Source organism: Cygnus olor, chromosome 3, assembly GCF_009769625.2.
Source record: "Cygnus olor isolate bCygOlo1 chromosome 3, bCygOlo1.pri.v2, whole genome shotgun sequence".
Classification (NCBI taxonomy): domain Eukaryota; kingdom Metazoa; phylum Chordata; class Aves; order Anseriformes; family Anatidae; genus Cygnus; species Cygnus olor.
The window spans coordinates 42,791,486-42,809,786 of NC_049171.1; the positions used below are offsets into that span (position 1 = coordinate 42,791,486).

At 35.0% G+C, this 18,301-nt stretch overlaps 1 long non-coding RNA gene across 1 annotated transcript in view; it reads left to right on the plus strand.

Moving 5' to 3' along the window:
* LOC121068019 overlaps positions 1–18,301 on the plus strand; it is a 150,067-nt gene that overhangs the window by 33,490 nt on the left and 98,276 nt on the right. The window contains exon 2 of the long non-coding RNA XR_005818566.1: positions 7,060–7,237. This is a non-coding gene — a long non-coding RNA (uncharacterized LOC121068019). The remainder of the gene's footprint in view (positions 1–7,059; positions 7,238–18,301) is intronic.

Genomic DNA, 18,301 nt, shown 5'->3' on the forward strand with positions numbered 1-18,301 from the left:
GCACAGACAGTAAATTACTTCTCTCTCTCCCTCTGTCCTGTAGGAGTAAACAAATGTATTATTTCCCTTTCTATTATTTCTCCACCCCATATTTATGAATTATATTTTTTAATTGGCAAGTTTGATTAAATTAAAATCAGAGCAATGTATCTCAACTTTTATTTAGTTTGGAAGACTGATAATTCCACGTTAGATTGGAGAAAAGTCTTGCATGCTTGAAAGCTTGTCCTTTTTCCCTCAAGTATTTCATTAAGTCTACTAGAAAATTTCATTTAGTCAACTAGAAGTAACTCTTTTTATAAACTGTCTGCATTTATACTGTTAGAATACATGGCTGGAATAATACCACTTAATTCACAGTAATGTGCTGATTAGATACAAGTATTTCCTCCTTTTCAGTTCCATAAGTTTTATAGCAGTTTAGTCTTTTAATAAACAGTTTTTTTTTTATTTTATTTAGTATTTTCTATTTATTATTCCCACATTATTGTATATGTGGTTAGTAAAGCATTTTGATATCAGTCCAGCTGAGGAGCAGTGTGCAACTATCCTTGTTTCTTATTTTCCAACAAAAACCAGAACAACTACAGGAATACAATGCACTTGATAAATGTTCCTGTTTTCAAGATTTAACTCTATCTACAGAATTTGCTAATTTCTGAAGTTTCTTGGTGCTCAGTGATGTCTGCTGAAAATGTCTGATGTCTGCAAAACTCCGGGCTGTATCTGTAACTGAACTCTACTTGATTTTTAGTAGTTATTACTGTTTTGATAGAAACTGGAAAATGCTGAAGTGTTGTTAGTTTCTATGATAGTCCTTTTAGCATTTGTGAGTACCAATACATTTTAAAAGCAAAAAACAAACAAACAAACCAAAACTCAAAATATTGTGCCAAAAATACAATGAAGTGTGTATTGTTATGTACTGTTCATTTCAGTGATTCTTCAGTTAAAAAAATAAAAATAAAATCAAGAGAATACACTGTCTCTGCAGGTCTGAGACATCACAAGAGATGCTTCTGAATACACCCTCATGGTTTGGTGCTTACTTTTATCTGGGAGTAACAATGCCATAAATTCAGATCTTGGCTCTCTTTCTAGTGTTATAAAACTTCACTAAAATAAAGGAAAGAAAAAAAGAAGGTATGGTATCTGGACTCGGCATTATGACATAGCAGCTGAGTAGCCTGCAGCATAGATCAACTTTAATTGTGATCTTGTCAAGTTTCATAAACTGGTGCAAAACTGGACTTGGTCAGCATATGCTACAAAATCTGTATGGGAACTGTTCTTAATTCAAAAAGTGGTGCTTGTAATTCAGCTGCTTTGCCATGTTTCCTCAAAAACTAAATAATGTCTCACTACACAATTAATGGTGATCATTTTTTTCTCTGTGGAAGAAAGCCAGTTCTTTTTATTTAAAAGAAAAACTCTCAACCTTTCGTCTCTTCTTTCTAGTTCTCTTATAAAACAGCAGAGACTTCTGAAGAGAACTTACTATTGCTTCACATTTAATTCTTTTTTCAAAATTTTTGCAAATATTTCTGGTGGTAATCACTGTTATTTACCGTCTAATACGATGAAAGCATGCTTAGCTTCAATCACCAAAGAAATTTGGAGTAACATCTTCCTTTTCATTTTTTTTTCCTGTATGACTATAAACGTTAATATAATCTTTTTTATTGGTGTGTATGTGCCTACATAGAAAAACTACAGTTCAGAAACATAATTGTGTATTGTGTAATAATTTCAGGAAGCTACTAATTTGTTGTAGGATTTATTATTCATATTTAGAATTTAAATTGAAATCTCTGATATAAAAAACACAGAACACTCTCAAGACTAGTAATTTTAAAACACAATGATCATCTGCTGCTGACCTTGAAAGGATTCGGTGTTATTCAAAATACTCTTTGTTGTGATAAGCACTTAATAATAGAAACAGTGCTGCCATAGCATAGGTCTGTATTATAGATTCTTAAAAAAGCCTAATCTGTTACTGAGAATGTATAGTATAGAAAAATCTTAGTTTTTCATTTTGGAAAACTGCAACTTCAGTTGTACAATAGTACTGTATTTGTCACACCAAGAAGAAAATCTTAAATCCATTTGAAGTAATCCACTCACAGTTTCTTTGAAGTACCAGGGTTTAACTATCCCTGTTGCTCAGTAGCTGGAGCTAATACACTTGGTTGGCTTTGTATTTTCCAATTTCAGTGGAATGGCAAGATTTGGAAGTCAGGATTTGGTTTCAGGCTGTGGAGAAGAGCAAATGTGAAGGTTGTACAGAAGTTTTGATCTTTACAGCCTGGTCAAGTTTTCCTTGTTGTCACTTGGTCTTTCTCCTCCTTTGCTCTCTCAGCGTTAATATCCTTGTCCTGAGTCTGTTTGTCCAGATAATTTCAGTTGCACATGAAATTCCTTTCCATATTTGTTTCTCTGCAATCAGCTGTTCCTCAACAATCTGTTTTTCTTCTGGTTCTCCTCTTCTCTGATCTCTCCCTCCCTACATCACTCAGGTGTCTCTCTTCATCTAATGCCAAACCTTTCCAGACTCACTGTCTCTCTTGCCTCTTTTCCTAGTTGCACTTCATGTTACTTGAACCGACCAACTTTGTGACAGCTCAGGACCCAATGAGTCATCCTAATCAGTCAGTCAAAGGCCTTCCACATTCATGTCCAGTTTCACTCACGCTGAACAGCAGTCATTTGAAGTCTATTCTCCCATCTAACAGCCACACATCAGCACAGCACAGATCCTCCTCTGTGCAATTTACCCTCAGTTTGTACTTCCCTTAGACAGTATAGGTGAGACAGTCTCTTTGTATGGATTGGGACATAGAAAAACTGCATTATAGGTGAAATATAGGATCGGTCTTGGGAATTACTCTGCACAGGTGGAATCTTTGAGCTTTCAACTCATAAATGCTTCTCCTGAGCTTGTTGTGACTGCAGTTTTCAGAGCCTTATTATCTTGTCCAAGTTTGGGTAAATGTTCATCTCATGCCAAATTTCAGTCCCTTTTCCATACCCCATTGGGTGAGATCCAAATGTTTTAATGTAGTGCTTGAAGTTTTTGTATAGGTAAAATATGTAAAAGGTAAAATATGTATAGGTAAAATATGTAAAATGTTTTCCCCATACACTTTGTTTTCAGGGTAATTGGGGTAAAACTATCCAATATGAGTCATGTTTTTAACTTGTGCTCTAAAATTAAAAAAAAAAAAGTTTTAAATTATGCTTTGCTTCCATAACAAGTGGATTCCTTTCCTTTGCTGCCATTCTGTATATCACAAAGAAATGAAAACATTAAGTCGTAGACACCCCATCTCCACACTATTATTTCTGCTTTGCTATTTCAATATATTAAAGGCCATCCATTGATGTATTTTCTTCATGTGGTGAATGAAATAGTGTTCCAAACACTTTTAATCTGAAATATGGAAGACTGCATCAACTGTGACGTTTCAGGAGAGGACAGCATGGAAGTCCTCCTCAGGGTTTTCAGTTCAACAAAATGGTTTTAAACTATCATTTAAAATGTGAATGCATGTTAATAGTGTGTTTGCCTAAATTACTTGGTGCATTTTTACTGATGTTGCTTTACTGTCTAGCTCACAGAACCTCATTACAAATTCTCACTTTTGTCTTGCCTGCAAAATCTGTTTTTAAAAACGATTACCTCACTTCTTCAATTCCTAGTTTCATTCTTAAAATTAGGTCTCTTTTACTCACCATGTGTCTGAATTTTTTTAATAGTGATGTATTACACCTGCTTTGGTTTCCTCCAACCTCATTAGTGTGAAGGTATCCAGTTAGTACTTGTACCTATAAAATATTCTTTAAATTGTTGACTTTGCTTTTGAAGATGTGTTTGAGTTTGTTTACTGATTCCACTTTCTAGGATGTATTTGTAATTTCTTGGGAGCAAGAATCCTGTCAATTGGTATTTTTGCAGAAGGGAAAATTATTAAAAGCAGAATTCTGTGAAAATATACATTTGCAGGATTACCATCTGTTTTCAAAAACAGGGTCCATGTTTTGACTTCTAAAATTATACAAATTGTGTGTGTGCATTTTTTTTCTCTCCAGATTGTCAATCAAGTGTTTTTCTAAGTATCGTCTTGATGTCACATATGGCTAATTTTATATTTGTGGCTGAAGCTTCCTAATGTATATATAAATAGCAGAAGCTTTCAATGATTATTGCTTTTTATATTTTTTCTCATTTAATCACCCAGCATTTTGTTTTCCTCTTTTAGTAATTGTTAGCATAAGCCACTAGTACGTAAGAAATGCTTCTCAGACATGTTTGCATTGTGTTGTCTGTATATACTTTGTTTTCTGTAATTTTATTTTTGTTTATTTTTTTAATATTGATTGGTAGTCAAAAAATTCATCTGCAGAGTGGCTCCAGTCAGGTCAGGACAAATTTACTAATCCTGTCAGCTTAAAAAAATGAGGAAGTTCTGAAAATCTCTACGTCATTACTAGAAAAAAGTTTGGTTTGAAAAGTAGTAAAGTGAATGCCAAGGAATTAACAGAGGAAAGGAGTATCTCTAAAACATTTTTATCAAAACCACAGTGGAGTCAGTTTCTTACTGAAAACTATCTATCTTTACCTCTGTCTGTTGGGGGTTAAACCGCTATTTTTTTCTTTTCCTAAAGTAATGCTCTTACGATCCAGGGCATTCTAGGTAAAGTAATATTGATTGCTAGTTCTGGAAATATTTTATTCTGCACAAATTGTACAGAGTGGGCTGCATTATCAATGCCATTTTTTTTTCTACTTCTCTCTGCTGTCCCAATTTCTCTGTACACCCCCTAGACTTCAGTTTACAGTAAACATGGACTGACTACATTGCCCTAAGCTGTCTGTGCCTGACTGGAGAATTTCTTCCAGTGTTTATTCTTAAAGATCGTGACAAAAGGACTGCTCTGTCCACCCGGACGGTTTGCCAAGTGAAATAGTTCAATGAACTAGACAAAAAGAGGTTGATGAACCTCTAGACTGTATTAGAATTGTTATTAGAAGATCTTGGTTGATATACATTCTGAATAATGTTTAGAATAGACTGAACTGTAATGTAATTTTCTTTTTTTGACTCGATCACCAGATAAGTATATAGTCCATACAAAGTAGAACTGCATTAGCAGAAGAAACAGCAAGACAAGAAATATTCAACCTCATGCATTGTCCTGGACAATACTTGGTGAAATTTTCATCTCCTTACTTGCAGAAGCTGAAACTTAGTCTTCCATAATCTTCATGTTTTCCCTTCCACTGATTATTAAGCATCATTTTATAGGGCTGTAATCTGATTGCTTAGTTAGACAAAAGAAAGAAATCACAATTCCCACTACCTCAATCCTCAGTGTTCCAAAAACCACCAATAGGCAGACAAGTGGTGTCCCTACTATATATGTAGCTAAGATTGAATAGGAACTTTAGAAATTTAGGCTACATATGTCTGGATTAAAAATCCCTCAACTCTGTGAGGCTCTGTCTATGCTTCAGGTAGCAATCTGAATCCAGAAATGCTCAAACATAGTTGGTAAGGATTCCACATGATACACTTTACTAGGCTTTTTCAAAAGTATCTAGCTGGTATCTCAGTCAAGATCTGATTTATATCTTTAACTGCAGATATGTTAACTATATATTTTTTTCGGCCTGGCAGTGTTTATTAAAGATCTTAGGTTTATATTATTGCAGACTGTAAGATATGAGATAAACTTTTTTTCTGTTGCACCTTAATTTGCACTGAATATTAAAAAAAGCTGTAAGTGTGTGTGTGTGTGTGTGTGTGTGTCTGTCTGTGTTGGGGCGAATTCAGTCACTGGCTGCTTTGTCTTAGTTCTGGATTTTCCAAGAAAGATGCAATTGGAAGATATGGCTTAGTAAAGACAGATGTATATCTTCAAAGTTTGGATTGATACAATGGCTTATTTCTACGTATTTATATGGTCCCCCTCATAGTTTCTAACTGCTATTTTAAAAGACTATTTGAATAATAATTACTGCAAACATTGCAAGCATGTAAATGAACATGACCACCTATAACATGCAAAACTGTATTATCTCGTCCATTTTAATGTTAATACTTCAATTCTGGTAGCGTGCAGATCTTTACACATACATAAAAGAGTGGGAATATATCCAGAAAAGTTAGTTGGAGTTCTACCACTGTTTTCAACTAATAGCACATCTACTTAAATGTTACCCTTGTTTCATCGCAGTTGAAACATCAGGATGTCACTTAGGATGATTTTGTTACTTGCTACTGTCATATTTTTAAAGCCAGGATCTAGTGCCTAAATGTTAGCATGTACAGAATAAATTTTCAGCCAGGTATGAATATTGCTTAATTAAGGTACCTGCGGTACTTCTCAAATGTATAATCTTGACCTTGCCATCTTTCTATCATTCATTAGGCAATATATGATTAGATCATAAGATTCTCTTTTACACGGATATCTAATAGGATATATTACTGATATATAATAAAAAAGGAAATATTAAGAACAGGTACAAATATTTAGATTGTTTAGGTTGTTATTAAAACTACTCAAGTAGTAATCTTCCATTTTGATATCAAATACTGAAATTTTTAAAAGAATGCCATTTGACCTTCAGGTCTAGTGAACAGCTTCAGATTAGCAAATCACTAATGAATAAAACTAGTGAAACTTAGATAATAAAACCAGAGAGGACAAATGAGATAATTATATAGCTAAAAGTGCATAATAGGGTACATTTTAGTTTCTGAATTTGTGTGTGAATTTGTGAATAAAATCATATCACATAATATTACTTTGCTTTTAGATGCTGTCAAACAGCATAATACTCTTAGCTTCCAAAAATAATACAATTCTTTTTGCTTTCTTCTTTTTATTTTAATATTGCTACTAAATAAAACATTGTAGGATTTTATTTTTTAACCAAAGAAGGCGAAAATAAAATGCAGCCACCTCTGGGTAAATTCTTATGGTGAACAGCAACAACAAAAGAAGATGCTTACACTTTTATCCCTTGTGGATTTCTTTTTAATATTTCAGAGCAATGAACATATGGCTGTTACTATCAGCACTGGTGTATTTGCAGCGATGCCTATCAACATCCACCAGAGAGCAGGGCAGCTCTAAAACCCACATCTTTCATGCTGTGGAAATTGATGGAGACAGCAACACAGCCAGCTTCTTGGCCAAACAACATGGAATGCAGTTCATTTCAAAGGTCAGCGCATATTTAAACTTGCTTCATTACTCCCACCTTTATGCTTGAGATTTTCATTTTTTTAAAATCAGTTTACCTAGAGGTTCCTTTAGAGACAGAAAAATGAAAGTGCTGAATCCTATTTTCATTTGGGGATATCAAGCTTTTTATCAAATTATAGAGGTGGCGTTTCAGAATATTTCATATCTGATCAGAAGGAAAATCCAAAAATAATTTTCTCTTTATTCAGGAGTCTTTCAGGCACTGGGAGTGTTTTATTTATTACTTAATATTGTGCTCCAGTCAATCATTTTGAATTCAGACAGGAAAATGGAATTTCTATTTTTAAAAGGAAAAAAAATGAGGAAAAATGCCATTGGAATAAAGCAGATTTTATTATTTTTAAAAATACAAATACGTCTTTTCTTCCTATGCTACCTATTTTATTTTGTTTTAACCACAGTACATTAACATGAAGACATGTTTTAAACAAAGGATCTTATATAAAATCTTATATTAGTTAATTACAAGCATTTATTTTCAGAGCATTTCTACAACGTTTATCTTTGAGCTTGAAGAATTATGTCCTTGTAACAATCAAGGAAATGCTTTTCTTTCTTTCAACTAGTACCTCCATGCACATATTTTCTATATGTAATGTGTGTGTATTAGTGTTTATATTGCATTTAGCTTCATTTTAACTTTCCATCTGAAGAAGGTTATTCCCGAAGTGTATGTTAGTACTTGGGTATACACTCCAAATAGAGGAAACCTGTTCGTATCTTTCAGTTACAGTTACTGGTCTATAAAACTGGACATCTATACCAATGACATAGTGTTAAATTTTTCTTTTGCTTCTATTTTGGAAGCATCTTACATCAATTAAAATCAATCACAAATCAAAAATCAATCACAAATAAAATACGAAAACTTTTAATACGTTAATCTACAGCAGCCTCCATTCATTGACCTGTAAGTTCTTTGCCAATTTTAATGAAATAAGTCTTGAAGTGCTCCTGTTGCTTTTATCTCTGCATTTCAGATGTGAATGGCAGAAGTAGAATAAGTAAAACAATTTGTTCAAGATCCACATAGGAAGTCTGTGGCCCAGTGAGAAATGGAAAATACATTTCTGAATTTTCAGTTCTGTGCTCTAGCTGTATCAAATTATCCTAAGAGAGAAAATGTAAAGAGCTTATGAAGAAGAGGCAACACATTGTATGTTCCTCAACAGCCATTATGGTCTACCCTATTCATGAGAAAGAATCACTGAAGGGCTCTGAGGAAAACTGCACCCAGTTTTCTGTTGGAAGAATAATGATGACAGCCTTCCTCGTGTGACACCCTTAGCGTATAAATATTAAAACCACCACAAGCTGCTATAATAATCAAGTTAATTGAAAAACAACAAACCACCCAACACAACAACAAATAAACAACGAGGCATTGGACAGTAAGTATTTCTATAAAGGGTGACTTCCATGATTGGGTTGCTTAGGAAGAATTTCCCCAGTTTTTGAGAAATGTGGAGGTATTTATTACAAGGGGAATAAGTGATGGTTTCCCTTGCTGTGCAATCTGGGCACTGTTTATGGCTAGGTTGCTGGAAATAAAATTGGTAGCATAAGGGAGCCAATCAAACTGTATTCTTTGTCCTGTAGTATTCATCCAGGAAAACACCTTTTTTATTACAGTATATAAGAAAAAGCAAAGGATGGAAAGAGAAATGCATTAGACATAGGAAGAGTTTTTCTCCTGGCTTCTCTGTGAATTTCTGATTTACAACCTGTTGTGTAAGCAGCAGATACCTTTCTTAGCATTCTCATTTTAAATATGAGGAAAAAAAAGCTTCTGTGGTATTTAAAGCTTATGGTCTTTAAGCCATGAGGAGCACTGGTACAGTATTAAAGATTCAAATATGATTAAGCTTAATATTTTTTCAAACTTTTTGTTGGCTTGTAGTAAGCTTACAGCATGTGCTACATGATAAGACAAGATGATACTGAAACATTATTTGGAAAAATAAACCTGTAAAACTTGATAAAACTTATTGTTGCTGAAATTCCTGAGTAGTAGGGAGCATGAGTAGTACTGCAGTTAGGACTTATGCTCCTGTTTTAGGTTTCAATATGACAAAGCATTTGAAACATATACTTAAGTTCAATCCCTTTTCAGAAAAAAATCATAATCATGGGCCTAAGTTCTTTTGAAATAAATGGGATCTAAGCATATGCTTAAGTGCTTTACTGGATAAGACTGGGCTGTTGAATGGGGTTCTTAGTGGGGAAAAAAACACCACAGTTTTGTATGAGAAAAGTGACATCAAAGACTGAAAATGGTATCTTTTAAATATGTTACTGTCACCACAGGAAACAGGCTCCTGTAGAAATGGTAATTATGTGTAACTGTGACATCCTTGCTTCAGCATGTTAGTTGCAATTTATAGTTGCAGTTTAAAGGCATAACTTCCCTTTGGCATAAGTGTACGTTTTTACTATGATACAGTGAATAAAGACAGTGAGTTAAGTGTGTTACTTTGGAGTGCTTCTTCTCATTAAATGCCGTTACTGATTAATATGCAGATGCTTGGCAGCACAGTAGGAAAATTGTAGCTATGGAAAAGGCTACCGAGGAGGTACCACACTGGAATGCACTTCTTCAAAGTGTAACTCTTGAATGATAGACAGTGAATAAAATCCAAAATATTAAACTCTTGACATCGATTGCCATACTATTTTATTTCACATTCTGCGTTAGATAACTTACAAATATAAAAAGCGATGTGAAAAGATCTTTATAAGCTTAAAGTATTGTCAAAATTTCTCTTAAATTTAAAACCACTGATAAAGTCCCTGTAATTAAAACACTCATTAGATACTGTGCAGATACCCTCCACAATGTAGGAGAGTCTCATCAGCTCTAACCTGACTAAAATATTTTGCAAAGAATTGCTTACTTTGGTTCTGTTTTGCACGTCAAGGTGCTAGAATTGCATTCAACAAAGGTTAGAGAAGACAGAAGATATTAAATATATGTATATATCAGAGGTATACATTGGAGTCAAATGTATGTTAGGATTCTCTCACACAGTTGTATTTTAAGTCAGTTTAATTCCCTTATTTTTATCACTTTTGTAATGTAGGCTAGATGAGTCTTGTTTCTATGTAGCAAAAAAGATTTCTATGGTACTGCTAGGTGGCAGAAATAGAGGATACAGTGCCAAGCACTTCAGTTTCATTCTCGTTTCCTTCCTCACTCTTCAAGACAGAGGTTGTGGAGAAGATACAGACTTCATAGCATTTCTTTAGCCTCAGAAGGAAGGAGTTGGTAAAAGAGTAAAATTTGAAAAGGGAGTATGTGCACACCAAATGTGAGTCACTAAGAACACTTTTTGGCTATATAATGCCTCATCCTTACCTCAGTGGAGTCAACCAAAAACCTCCCGTTGACTTTCAAGGGAACTTAGAAGAATGATTCTGTGTAAATGTACCCAAGTAGCAAATATCAGTAGTATGTAAACTATGTGAGACACTCACAGGAAGCAGAGAGAAAAATCATATTTGATCTGTCATCCATTTTTCCAAAGTGGGGTTTCTGTATTCTGTTGCACATTTTGCCCCTTGTAGAAGATACAAAAACATGAGGAAACACCAGGGAAGCTACACCTAAAATCAGTTTACACTCTGTTCATTTAAAGAAGCAAGGCTTTTGTAAAAATAGTTTCAATCGACAACTCCCTTAGCTGAGACTTTAAAAAGAGCACCAAGTTTCAGTGATTTTACAGAAGTCAGAAAAAAGGAAAACAAGTTTTTCTCTGTGTGTGTGTGTTTGTTTAATCTGGATTTGTAAGAGATTTGGATTATGGTGTATCTGAACCTCAAAGTGAAGCTAGGAAAGCTGGATAGTGGAGGAACTGAAGTTTACCAACAATTATATTACTGTTGCATTAATTATTGAAAAAAATCTGTTTAATTTCTGGATCAGTTTTGAAGACTTTGATAAATACTCTTCAAATACATTATCTGTGTGTGTAAGTATAATGCATATAAGAGAGTGTGCTTGGTTAAACACACCCAATAGGTATTTATCCAAGTGTATAAATACAGGTATGTTGCAAATTTAATTTACAGCAACGTTTCCTAGCTATATTGGGTATTTATTCTTCAGCAGCAAAACTCCCAAAAAAATATTATATAAAAGGTACATGATATTTGCAAGTTATATCTAAGATTCTTTCTCTTTTTTTTTTCTTATTTTTTTCTTTTTTTCCAATGCAACCAGTTTGGAAACACCTGCAGTGAAGTTCAAGGTCTTGATATTCTTAAATTTGTATAGAAATTCTAAACAAGTCTTGCATTAAAAAAAAAAAAAATTAAAAAATGAGGATTTGAAATGAATTATTCTGTATTCTGATCAGGACTGAAAAATTGATTATGTGTCTGTATATATATATATTTAAAAGGTGAAGTCAGGCTGGGCAGCAAACCCCACTTTTAATAAAAATGGGTTTAATATAGGTACTCTAAGAATGAAAACAAGATCGCTGAATGACATTTTGACTGTGGGTAAGGTTAGTTTCATATTCTTTCTCTTTCTCTTTTTCTCTTAATTTCTCTCTCTCCTCCCTTCTTTCTCTCACCCTTTTTATTTCATTCTTTTTTTTTCTCTTTTGATCTCTTGTTTTTTTTTTCCTTTTTCAATACAACGCTTTAATTACTTTTTAGTAATTTCATGATAATTTCTAATTCTGTTTTCTGTGGTCTGTATTTTCTTTATTAAGCTGCTTTGGATATCAGTTTCTGATTTTATGATAAGTCCCTTCAATACTGTTGTAACTTTAATAGTGGAAGTACATAAAATCTAAGGAAACTAAGGAAATGCCTCTTGCTGGGCAGGACACTGCCTTAATAGATCCTATCCGAAGCTAAGTATTAACTCACATCACCATACATTACCATCATTCTGTGTGCAGTTTTGGGTGCCACAATGTAAGAAAGATATAAAACTATTTGAGAGCAGCCAAAGGAGGGCAATGAAGATGGTGAAGGTTCTGGAGGGCAAGACATATGAAGAGCAGCTGAGGTCCGTTGGTTTGTTCAGCCCAGAGCAGAGCAGGCTGAGGGGAGGCCTCGTGGCGGCTTGCAGCTCCCTCATGAGAGGAGCGGAGGGGCAGGCGCTGAGCTCTGCTCTCTGGGGACGGCGACAGGACCCGAGGGAACGGCATGGAGCTGGGACAGGGGAGGGTCAGGCTGGGTGTTAGGGAAAGGTTCTTCACTGAGAGGGTGGTCGGGCACTGGGACAGGCTCCCCAGGGCAGTGGGCACGGCACTGAGCCCGCTGGAGTTCAAGAAGCGTTTGGACAATGCTCTCAGACACATGGTCTGGTTTTTGGGTGGTCCTGTGTGGAGCCAGGAGTTGGACTCGATGGTTCTTGTGGGTTCCTTCCAGCTCTGGATATTCTGTGGTTCCATGATTCCATGACCTTGCTCTATGGGCAAGTGTTTTGAATCAACGATTTCTCTCAAGTTTCACAGCACATCTTTGGTATATTATATTTGCTGAAGAGTTAGGTCTGTGTTAATCATTTGTCCCGATGTGACTTTTTTCTAGTCTACTGCTTTTATTTATCTGGAAAATTAATCTTACATTTAAATTATGATTTTAAAATTAATTTTCTCCCAGTGTAGTATTTGTTACAGAAGACAAAGTAATACACTGAGCCTTTTAAGTGGAAAAAAGAATGGATGCCTATTATGGATTTTGATTATTAAGGGAGTTAATTCCTTTGCCTTGGATTGGTGTGCAAGAAAATCTGGTTTTTAGAAGGCAGGGTTTTCTGGAGTTGAGACAGATACTTTTGTTACTGTGCCTTCTCCTCTCTGCCATCCCATGAAGCTACTGAATTGTCCAGGAAGTTTTCCCCATGTGACAAAGAGGAAATATCCCTGATTCACACTCAAGTCTAAAAGTAGGAATGACTGCATTTTGCTAAATCTGTGGGGAGAAGCACACCCTAGTTGGTGCTAGGTTTGTTAATGCTTCAGGTGATTGTTTGAGGATTTGAAAATAGTATCAGGATGTTTAACAAGACACGCTACAGCCAAAGTGTTCTCTGTTTTTTATTTGTTCACGTGTGACATCATAACTGATTTTGCTTTACTATGACAGTTATTAAGTCATCCTCTTTTTAATAAAAACTGTTATTTTTTTCTCAAATAATCTGCTTCTGGAGTCAAGTTTTCTTTCAACAAAAGGCATATTAGTCTTTTTATAGCATAAAATTAATACCCTTTTAGGCCGTTTATTGAAGATTGCAGTGTTATTATTTTGTACTACCGTAAAATAGTAGCTTCAGTTCTTTTAATCTCAGCTAAAAATTCTCTTTCATTTCTTGAGTGAGTTGTAGATTTAGAAGGACTGTACATCATTTCCATGGTTTTGGCTTTGCTGTGTATCACTATTCAGATGCATATGTGACAATGGCTTATGCATTCACCCTTCTACCAGGTGAATGCTCCTATGCTTGAAAAGGGCTTTACAAAAAGGCAGAGAATTATGAGCAGTCATTAGTTATTACCAATTTATGCTAATATACTAGGAACCTAATCATTTAATCATTCTGATTGAAATGATAGGCATGATTCACAGGAGATGTAAATTGGTATAGCCCTATTTAAATCAATGAAACTATACTGATATATGCCAGATGAGAATCAGGTCCCTCATCTTGATTTGAATAATGTAATGGTAGGCTGACCAGACCATTAGAGAATACAGTTAATAGAACAATCCTATATTAAAACTGGAATGGAATATGGAAGCTAGTAATCTTTTAAATCTTTTTAAAAATCTTTTTTCCCTCTATTTACCTGTGAATAGACAACTGTTAGGTAGAACAAGTTTAAGCTTTGAAGTTGGTAGTGTAATGGTGTATTTAGCAAACAACCACAATGTAGAAAAATATTGGAAAATATTTTCACATGATACTTTAAAAAAAGCCAAGTTTTTGATGATTCTTGAAAACAAATTATTTTACCTCTGCAGCTGCTGATATTATAAAGCACTCTCTTTGTCCTTACACTTACTTAGTGTGTTGTTAAAATACTAACTAGAGTGTAAAAGAAAGGTGGATAAAAATAGAAGAACACTGCAATTCATCCAGTTCTTGTTAATGAAAGATTATTCCCTACTAAACATATACAGCGTCATTTCAAATTCTGGATGCCTGTCATTGTAAGAAAGTAATGTAAACATGGTTGCAAGTCTTTTTTTTTTTTTTTTTTTTTTTTTACATGAAAGTATCTTAAATAAGAGTTATGAAATTGCAAACTCTCCCTGGAACTACAACAAATGTTTCTTCTCATTTTATGCACCTCTGGGACTGTAGCACTGGAAAATGGATGCAAGAACCCATAAATTTGCCAGATGCTTGGTACTGGGTTCCTGGCATACATTTAATCCTTCACTATTTTTGTCCCTGAAAGGAGAAAAAAAAAAAATATTGGAATTTGGTTTCATTTAAAATATATTACTGAGTTAATATATGCATGTATGCATGTCTATTTTTGCAGTGATCACCAGCGTTGTTTAGCAAACTGATGTGAATACCTCATATGTACATATATTACATATGTGGAATGGTATGGAATGCATGCTGGGCTAATTCATTTATTTCTATCAATTTACTATGGAAGGTCCTCTGTATCAAAGGAAGGTGGTGCATCAAGAGGCATTGTTCATTGTTTATTAGGATCAGTTTGATTTTAAGAACTTTGATGTCAACCATGTTAACTCACAGTTTCTTACATCTTTTAAGTTGCTTTGCAATACGTATTTTACTCTGAGATTAGTTTTGAGGCTGCATTAATAGGATGTTTTATCTTATACAATGATATAGTTAGAGATTGTAATGTAAACAAGCTTAAGGTCTGGAATCTGTATTTTAAGAGGAAAGAGAGACTGGAAGGGGAAGAAAGTATTGCTCATTGAAGGACTGCTGTCACTGCAATGTTTTATAGTACTTCTCTTAATTGTTTAACAATTATAATATGTTCTATTTGTGTAGCACACTTCATTCAAGACTGCAAAGACATTCAAGACTGGACCTCGATCAATATCACTAGATCTGTGAGATCTGTTTTCAACAAGTTTTAGCCAGGTTGATGTTTGCAATAATTAAAACTCTTTACAACTTTGAATTATATTCAAAGAATAGTTTCAGTCAAAATGAAGTTGGGAGAAGCGTAGGAAGTTTGCATGGTCCTGTCTTCAAAATGAATCAACCTAGCAGAACAAAAATAAATATTTATGTTAATATGCAAAGTTTTTACACTTTCATTTTAAAATGAAACTTTATAAAATAAAAATAAAATATAAAAAATCAGGTACTAAAAATAGATTAAAAAAACATTCTTTGTTTTATAGGAATCACAGAGTGGCTGAATTGGGAAGGGAACTCTGGAGGTCATCTGGCCCAACCCCCCTCCTCAGGCAGGGCCCCCTTGAGCAGGTTGCCCAGGACCATGTCCTGATGGCTTTTGAAGATCTCAAAGGAGGAGAACTCCACAACCTCTCTGAGCAACCTGTGCCAGTGCCCTGTCATCCACATAGAACACCAGAATTTCTACCTGGTGTTCAGATGGAACCTCCTGTGTTCCAGTTATTTCCCTTTGCCTCTTGTCTTGGCATTGGGCAGCACTGAAAAGAGCCTGGCTCTGTGCTCTTTTCACCCTCCCTTCAAGTATTTGTACGGATTGATGAGATCCCACCCTGAGCCTCCTCTTCTCCAGGCTGAACAGTCCCAGCTCTCTCAGCTTCTCCCCAGAGGAGAGGTGCTCCAGTCCCTTCATTATGTTCATGGCCCTACGTTGAAGTCTTTTCATTATGTCTGTGTCTCTTGTACTGGGGAGCCCAGAACTGGACAGAGTGCTCTTGGTGTGTATTCACCAGTGCCCTTACCCAGAGACCCCTCCCTTTTTGTTCCTAATTTTTGGACTGACAACCAAAGTAAAACTTGTTTGTTTGTTTGTTTTCTCCCTCCATCTCTGGATATCTGGATTATAGATTGATAGTGATAAATTGTTTCAAAACTACATTAATGGCTTAATAACAGATTCTGGAATGAAGCTCATATATCCTATTTGCTATGCTTCTACTTTTAACTGTTTACAGGGAGATGATGCTGGTGTAAATAGAAATAAAACGATATGTTTTAAAGAGGAAGTTCAGATTAAGTCCTCAATTGACTACCTTAAAAGTAATAGCACAAACGTAGGGAAAGATTTCAGTGGTCTGAGTGGATGGTAACTCAGAAATATTAAGTTAATGGCTTCTTTGGAAATGCTAGTTGAAGTAACTAGTAGTTTCATCAGTGTGATGAAATGAAACGTTTAATAATTTTAAGCTACCTTGTGCTAAATGGAATTTATAATAATCAGACTTTGCATTTTCTTACTGCTTTGACTGGTATACTCAGTGTTTTCTAGATATGGATATCTCTTCCTTCCCATCAAAAAGGTTTTCATACTGTCAGAGTCTGTGTATAGAACTTAAATCATCATCTTTATAAATTGTTGTTTCAAGAAATTTATTCCTCTTGCAAGCTAACAAGTGGGATTATCCAACATCCCCAAGCCGGGGAAGAGATGGTTATGACACGTACCTCAAAAGTCAGGGTACACGGAGGGTGCTTTTTTCTCATGGACTATCATAAAAGCAAGATCTTCGCATCTGATGACTTAGTGCCAACATGAATGGAGAATCTGGCCCCAGGGTTCTGTCTGTAGTAATTTAGAAAGTAATTCCTGAGCCAAGAAGCCTAAACTGCTTTCCTTGACATTGGTTTTCGTATACTGTAATCTTCCTGGAGAGTCTCAAAGTGGTTTCAGCATCACCTGAGAAAGCTGTTTCACAGTCAGGATCAAAACCATATATGTCTTTATTGATATATGTTAACATCTTCAAAGACTTGCGTATGTCCCCATCTGAGACAAGTGTTTCTAAAGAGCTTGTGCGAGTGTGTGTATTATAGCAACCACATAGACACAGGCAAACAAGCACCTGTGTACACTTTCACTTGCACTTCTTTTGGGGACTAGCACAGCTCTTTGTGCCCTCTCTACGTGTGATTAAATATTAATTAGGCTTCTAATATAAGCAAGTGAGTTCACAGGCCCGAGTACCACATAAATAATGCATGAGGTACCCGAAGGCTCAGCTTTAGAAGCTGATTGGCCACATTGGATTTGTATAATTATGAAGTTTCATTATTAACAGTAGAAGCAGTGGAGAGATTTGCCTAGCTTGAGGGACTTTGAAAGCATAAGCTGTCTCATTAGGGAAAAAGGGAATAAGGCATAATATGCAAACTTGTTAGAAAAAAAAAAAAAAAGAGGAATAAAAATTAAGCATAGCCCTTTAATGGGAGTATTTTCTATGTATATATAAACATTTCCAAGTGTATAAAAGGGCAGAAATTCAAATAGGTGAGGTCTACACTACAGCTATTTAACAGTTTTGTTTGTAAGGGTCTCACTTAAAAGCATTAGTTCTCAGTATAAAACAATCTTTAATATTTTACAGAAAAATCCACAGGTAGCTTAATGAGTTCTGAAAAGTGAGAGGTACGGAGGTGCAAGAGAATGAACACAGTCCAGGGTTCTTGCTAGAATGTGTGTTGTGCATGCAATTAAATCTCAAGGTCAAACAATTTACAGACAATTACTTTTCTAACATCTCCAGAAATGCCTGCTTACACGTCTTTAATTTTAAATGATACTGATATTCCAATTCTCCCCAAAGGTTAATGCTGACTAAATCCAGCTGTGACCTGACACGATGCGACAGCACAGTGCCTAATTATCCTCTGGATAGTCATTTACTTTAAACCATTAAAGAAATAGGCTGAGAGGAAGATTTAGGACCCAGAAAAAATGTTAGCCTGACTTCTTTATTCTTGAGGATGGGATGGGCTGAAAAATAAAAATAAAATCTTGCTAAATGTTAGCCATTTGCTTTGATGGCAGAAAATTGTTCATCCCACTCTGTTTTTTTTACAGGTTAAATTGCTAACTAGTTCATTTTATCC